The 7,502-nt window shown below is 39.6% G+C and overlaps 1 pseudogene; it reads left to right on the top strand.

Annotated features, from left to right (window-relative positions):
* The first annotated feature begins 2,862 nt into the window (after positions 1 to 2,862).
* Positions 2,863 to 2,991, top strand: LOC125158065 (uncharacterized; annotated as a pseudogene).
* The last annotated feature ends 4,511 nt before the right edge of the window (positions 2,992 to 7,502 follow it).

Here is a 7,502-nt window from a genome sequence, read left to right as displayed (position 1 = left end):
GAGGAACCTCCCTACTGTTTTCCAGAGTAGCTGAACCAGTTTGCATTCCCGCCAACAGTGCGAGAGGGTTCCCCTTTCTCTGCATCCTCACCAACACCTGTTGTTGCTTGTGTTGTTGAATTTAGCCATTCTGACATGGGTGAGGTGATACCTCATTGTAGTTTTGATTTGTATTTCCCTGATGATGAGTGATGTGGAACATCTTTTCATGTGTCTATTGGCCATCTGGATATCTTCTTTGGAGAAATTTCTGTTCATGTCTTCTGCCCATTTTTTCATTGGATTATTTGGTTTAAGGGTATTGAGTCGTACCAGTTCTTTATATATTTTGGATACTAACCCTTTATCAGATATGTCATTTGCAAATATCTTCTATTTAGTAGGTTACCTTTTAGTTTTGTTGATTGGTTCCTTCACTGTGCAGAAGCTTTTCATTATTTTTTAATTTTATAAAAATGTTTAATTTATTTTGAGAGAGAGAGAGAGAGAGAGAGAGAGAGAGAGAGCGAGCGAGCAGGGGAGGGGCAGAGAGAGAGGGAGAGAGAGATTGGTGAGATCACGACCTGAGCTGAAATCAAGAGTCAGACGCTTAACTGACTGAGCACCCGGGAACCCCAGAAGCCTTTTATTTTTATGTAGACCCAATAGTTTATTTTTGCTTTTATTTCCCGTACCTCAAGAGACAGATCTGGAAAAATGTTGCTATGGCCAATATCAGAGAAATTACTGCCTGTCTTCGAAGAGAAGGATTTTTATGGTTTCAGGTCTCACATTTAGGTCTTTAACTCATTTTGAATCTATTTTTGTGAATGATGTAAGAAACTGGTCCAGTTTCATTCTTTTGCATGTAGCTGCCCAGTGTTCTCAACACCATTTGTTTAAGAGACTGAGATAGAGTTTTGACCTGGTCCCTGGAGGAGCTCTACTTGTGCCCAGATTCCCACAAATTACCTCTTGAGTTGTTACTTGATAGCAATAATTTATATTTATTGCTTAGGGTGGCGTGAGTATCTGGATGTCACATGCTCTTTTTTAAATGTTTATTTTTGAGAGAGATAGAGAGAGTGCAGGGGAAGTGCAGAGAGAGAAGGAGACAGAGCATCTGAAGTAGGCTGTGCACTGACAGCAAAGAGCCCATTGTGGGGCTCAAGCTCAGGAACCGTGAGATCATAACCTGAGCCAAAGTTGGACGATTAATGGACTGAGCCACCCAGGTGCCCCTAAATGTTGTCTTTTTAAACGTACTAAAGCAGGTCAGCAAAGTTTGGTCTCCCTGCTGAGCTTCTTGTTCATATCTTATAGATATGATCCATTGGAAGAAAGGTTCTATTTCACTATTTATCGTAGTGAAGGGATGGAACAAGAATGAGGAATATTTTGCTTGGGAGGACTCCTATCTCTCTGGGAGGATTTGCTAACTGAAGATCTGCATATGGCCAAAGTGTATCTGTTCGACACACCTAGATGCTAGGTAGGAATTAACCTTGACTACTGTCTGCTTCCAGCCCTAGAAGTTATGTTGCCACGAGCTGGTATTCGGGCCTTCCAGCTGACTTGTACTAATCTGCTATATTACAAATGAGAGAGATGTTCCCCTGCTGCTCACTGTGCCTCACTAGCTACTGACCCAGCATTGCCTATGAGACTCTGGCAGATGGACACATAGAGATGCTGAAGAAACTCATTCTAGATGACTAATAAGCAGGGAGAACTTTTTAGGCCCACAAAGAAGCAGGTAGTATAATTGCTTCACGTTTAAGGGGAAACTAGCAGCTTGAAGTAGGGGGAATAACACTGAACATTCGGTACAGAATCAAAACACGTTTAGTGGAGAAAAGATGAAACACACTGAGGCAAATTCTAGATTAGAATTGAAAAGATATCAGGAAAGTATAAATAAAGATTTCTTGGATAAATGCTTGCTGAAATGCAACATTCAGTTAGCATCAGATTAAAAGAATGAATATAGTGAATCTAGAAGATCAGCTGAAAGAGGTATTTTACAATAGAGAGCAAAAGTGTAAAAATGTTGGGGCACGTGGGTGGCTTGGTCGGTTAAGTGTTAGACTTTGTCTGAGGTTGTGATCTCATGTTTCGTGAGTTTGAGCCCCGCATGGGGCTCTCTGCTGTCAGCACAGAGCCTGCTTCAGATCCTCTGCCCAATTCTCTCTCTGCCTGTCCCCCATTGGTTCTCTCTCCCTCAAAATAAATAAATAAACTTAAAAAATTTTAAGTATAAAAATGTCAATACAGTAATAATGAGTAAAGAAAAGATAAATAGTAGAGCCAGATAGTCTAATAGATACAAGTGATAGAGAGAAGGAAGAACTAACAGAGGAAGAACCTTAGAAGAAAAGTATCCCCATGCTGAATAAAAACTTGAATGTTCCGGGGCACCTGGGTGCCTCAGTTGGTTAAGCGTCAGACTTGGGCTCAGGTCATGATCTCAAAGTTCCGTGGTTTTGAGCCCCATGTCAGGCTCTGTGCTGACTGCTCAGAGCCTGGAGCCTGCTCCCGATTCTATGTCTCCCTCTCTCTCGGCCCCTCTCCCACTCACACTCTGTCTCTCTCTCTCTCTCTCAAAACTAAATAAACATTAAAAAAAATAAAGAAAAAGCTTGAGTTTTCAGCTCAAAAGAATACAGTGAGAGCCAGCAGTGTGAAAGAAAAACAACAAACGCTTAGCCATATACCAGTGAGATTTCTGAACTTCAAAAATAAATGCACTTAAAAAGTAATGAATAAATTATGAGGTACTTCAAACTTGCAGAAAATTGCAGAAGTGAATATAACCTGTGTACCCACCATCTATATTGGCCAGATGTTAATGCTTTGCTATACATTACAAATATTTGTTAAACTAGCTTTGTGCAGTGGCAATATCGTAGCCAATGAGGTTTATCTGAGGCGCGATTCTTGCTAATTGCAAACTTTTCCCAAATATTTGTTAAACTCATATATAAATTTCATATAAATTTCATCTACAGAAATATATATAGATCTAATTCATTCTTCTTAACTATAAGCAACTGTGTGGACAACATTTATGTCACCGTCTCCCTGTAGAAGATTTAAAACCATTAAATGTTAATTTCTGAAGTTAATGTGTAAATTTAATGCAATTAATATTGGATCCCAACAGATTTATTTTGGGAAATTTATGAAATGATCTTAAATTTTTATGATTATATGTGCTCCAAAATAACCAATAAAAATAAAAGGAGAAGTGAAAACTATTTCCTTAATACATGTAAGAACATGATATAGAGTCTCTATAATGAAATCAATAGGTTTTGGTAAAGAAACAGAAAAACCTATCACTAGAACATACTAAGAGTACAGAGATATATATTAGTATCTATGAGATTTTAATACATAACAGTTGTACATTGTTTGATTCTGTCCGAAAAGAATTGTTTAACAGTCCTAGTACATTTGGCAATCCACCTGGAAGCTATTGGTAGTGGGTCTTTATCTTATACCCCCAAATAAATTCCAGTTACATATGTAATCAATCCATAAAATCTTGTAAGAGAACAAATGAAATTAAATCTGTAATTTGGGATTCATGGAGGCTTTTAAACCAAGACTGGAAACCAAAAGGCTATGAAACCAAAGATAAACATATTTGACAATACAATTAGAAATTTTGATTGCAGAAACACCACAAACAAAATTCATAGACAAATTATAGAAACAAATAAAATGCTACAGTGTACAGAGAGCTACCATGAAGTGGTATGGAAAAGATAATACGAAAGGAAGATGGGCAAAAAACGATTAATAGACACTTCACAAAAGAGCAGACCCAATGGCTAACAGATACATGAAGAGATGATCAAATTTTACTTGTAGTTAGGAAATCTAAATTAAAGTAACAAATGCCATTTTGTACCCATTCAGTGGATAATATTAGAAAAATTACCCAGTGATAGTAGAGATGTGAAACATTACAAATAGTTTAGAAAGCAATCTGGTGATTTATATTTGTATTCACATTTGCGTTTATATTTGCTCTTGTATATACTTACCCTGATATTTATATATGTCCTTTTACTCAGCAATCCCCCTAGTATATAAAAGCATAAGTAATAGGGCGTTCATTTTAATATTGTTCACACAAAAAAAAACCCTGAAAACAAAGTAAATGCCCATCAAATAAATTACAGTACAACCATATAAGGGGATAGTTTAGTCACTAAAAACACTGAAATAAACCCATAGTGGTTATACCTCCTCACATAAATCTCTCATCAAAACTTTCTCCCTCTTCCACCACTTACAGAGCAAAAGCATTTCTGCATATAAATGGAGATAGACTGGTGTGTGTGTGTGTGTGTGTGTGTGTGTGTGTGCGCGCGCGCGCACGCGCGCACGCGTTGGGAGGCGGGCAGAGATGTTCTATAGTAGCAGCAAGTAAACCCAAAATCTGGACTGAGACTGTGAAATCTCACTGTTGGGACAACCAGAAGGAATGTTGTTTGTTCGAGTGTGGTTCCTTGGAAGTGGTTGTATCCAAGGAGTTCCAAACTATTAGGAGTAACTATGGGAATCCCATCAGACATTGTAAGCAGCTATCACACAGGAATCAAGAATCTGTCCCTCGAGGAAAAGGTGTTCAGGGTTTCCATAACCCATGGGGGATTGGACTGTCAGAAAATAAGGTAGAAATAGAGACCAGATTAGCTAAGTGAGGGTAAGTACAAGTTATTTCTAGGTGTATCCGGAATTGTTGAGGGTTTCCCTCTTGGTATATTAGATGATGGCATATAATGGTGAGACACATTTCAAATTCTTCCTGCTACTTGGGTGTAGGTTTCTAATGTTTCCCGTATGAACAGATTGATTTCAGGAGAGCCGCAAGTAAGAATGTCTGAGGAAGGGGAGCCTGAGTGGCTCTGTCGGTCACATGTCCAACCCTTGATTTCAGCTCAGGTCATGATCTCACCGTTTGTGAGATAGAGCCCCGCACTGTTAGCGTGGAGCCTGCTTGGGATTCTCTCCCCCTCGCCTCTCAAAATAAATAAATAAACTTCAAAAAAAAAAGAGTGCGGAAGACACCTAAGACAATCGGATTAAAATAATATGAGGGTAGGTTGAGGTTGAGCAAAGCACAGGAGAAACTTAACTAGATACAAAGAAGTAGAGTGAACTGATGACCTGCTTCTTCGGTACTAGTGAACAGCTTCCAACAGTAAGCCTTGACTGTTTAAAGCATTTAAAGCATATTTATACTTGGGAGTTTTCAGCCTTTTAGAAACGTTGTATGCAGTTTCATTTTAGCATGTTTGTGTTCGACTTCCTTTACGGTATATGGTTAACAAGGCTTCTGGCTAGTCAATATCACCATACAGTTTTTTAGGCAGAAAATTCTTAGAGCAGGTTAATTTCATATTGGAGAGGAGTACAGTTTTATAAATCAACAACTAACCAGTTCACAAAGTTGTTATGGTTTTCTCAGCACCCTAAAGCACTTAAGCACGCTCTATGTGTAAATTGTGTACTTCAAGTTGTGGACAGTCACATAATAATAAGTTAATTAACTTATGAGAAAATATTCATCTTCAACAGTAATCAAATAACAAAGCACAAAAATAATAATTGCATTATCCTTTTCATCTCTTATGCTTCTTATGTCTACTTCTTTTACACTAACGGCGTCTGCTTTTGTCTGGTTGGTAACAGAAGTGGGCACTGGTAACATACAAAACACCAGGTTCTAGAAACATACTGTTGCTCGGGGGAACTTATGTGTGGCTAGATTTATATTCCTGATTCCTAAATGCTCCTGATGTGGGCCTGGTACTGAAATGCTTTGGAAAAGGGAAACACATGAGAGATAGGAAGTTGGGTTATTCAAACTTTGGAGGTGGTATTAAAGCACACGTTTCCAGAGGAAATTCGTTCCAGGTGCTGAAGGAGGAAACCCATCTCTACACATGCCCTTGCACTAGAGCCCTCTGACTGTGATCTAGAGGAGTAAGAAATTTGGAAGTGCAAACATTTTGAAGTTTAATTTCTTTGAACTTTTAATTCAAGGAGATTTCATTTTTGTTCTTTAATTTCTCTCTGGGAAAGAAATAATTGAGGGGGGGTTCAGAGTATTCAAATTTGGGGCATCCTTCGCGTTGTAATTATTTGGGCTAATTGCATAATCTCTAGTGAGTTCTGTTAAACAATGCAGATAGGCATAATTTGAAATAGAAAATAGAATACAGATAAAATATTCTGCCTAGGGTACAATGCAGCCTTGAAGTTAATTTTATTAATGTCTTATTCTGACCCACTTTATAGTCTTCTGAGGACAAAAATTTGAACTGTCTTCACCACTGGTCCCAGGAAGATACATGAAATAGGAATAGTTGATATTAAAGATGCAGGGGTGAGCTACCTCATCACAGTTGGAATAGCACTGCCCTGATAGATGACTAGTTTACTCTCTCAAGGGGAATGGCCACACCATATGCTTCATTACTAAGCTCAATGGGTTAAGACAGTGGTTTGCATCCCTAGCTGCACGTTAGAATTATCTGGGGAGTTTTTAAAATGCTTAAACTTTATCGGAGAGCAATTAAATCAGAATCTCTGGGGTCGGGGTCTAGTATTTCCAGTACACATTTGGCTTGGGTTGAGTTCCCCAGGAACAGACTCTGTGACAGAGATTTGCATATAGGAAGCTTATCGGTAAGTACTCTCACAACCTATGAAACTGGTGAAGGAGGATCAGGTAGATGAAGTTCAACTGTAGCTGCTCTGCCACAGTCAAGGCCACAGGGAGGTCTGGATCTGGGATGGCCCTCCATGTTTGTCTCAAATTGAGGCACAGAAGCTGAACACCTTTATACCCTTACATCTGCCCAACTTTGGATTTGGGTTGCCCTCAGGGAGTGAGTGTGACCTTGGGAATAAAAGCTCCTTCCCACTGAAAGGAATGACCAGGAGGCACTCAGCTCTAACCTGTCAGCCGTCAACACCACGCATGTAGTCCAATTCCAGAGCCCATGGCACTTCCCAGAATGATGAAGTGTTGGAGTGGACCTTTCTGGCCCCTTTCTAAAGCCCATGGCCCCGGCCTCCCCAGCAGAGGAAAAGATACGTGTCTGCAAAAGACAAGGAGGTCCCAATACCCAGTGGGGCCATGTTAAGCAGTGTCGGAGTCACAGGAGAAGCCAAGCATCAAGGACATGTCTGTCCCTCCTTCTCTCTTACCTTAAACGTGGATGCCCTTTAAAAGTATGTACTTTGGGGCGCCTGGGTGGCTCAGTGGTTAAGCGTCCGACTTCGGCTCAGGTCCTGACCTCACGCTTCATTAGTTCGAGCCCCACATTGGGCTGTCTGCATAACCGACTATGTAAGTTTATATCAGGAAAAGGATAGGAGACTCTGAAGCACTGTGTAATACATCCTTAACTGCGTATGAGTTGCTATATTGTGACTCCATCTACATTTTCATTCGTGTAATGTTGCCCAATTGTTATAAGCTAGAGAGGTGGAGAAAAGAA

Source organism: Prionailurus viverrinus, chromosome X (assembly GCF_022837055.1).
Source record: "Prionailurus viverrinus isolate Anna chromosome X, UM_Priviv_1.0, whole genome shotgun sequence".
Classification (NCBI taxonomy): domain Eukaryota; kingdom Metazoa; phylum Chordata; class Mammalia; order Carnivora; family Felidae; genus Prionailurus; species Prionailurus viverrinus.
Note: the sequence above shows the minus strand (reverse complement) of the source record. Positions and strands in the feature narration are given on the sequence as shown.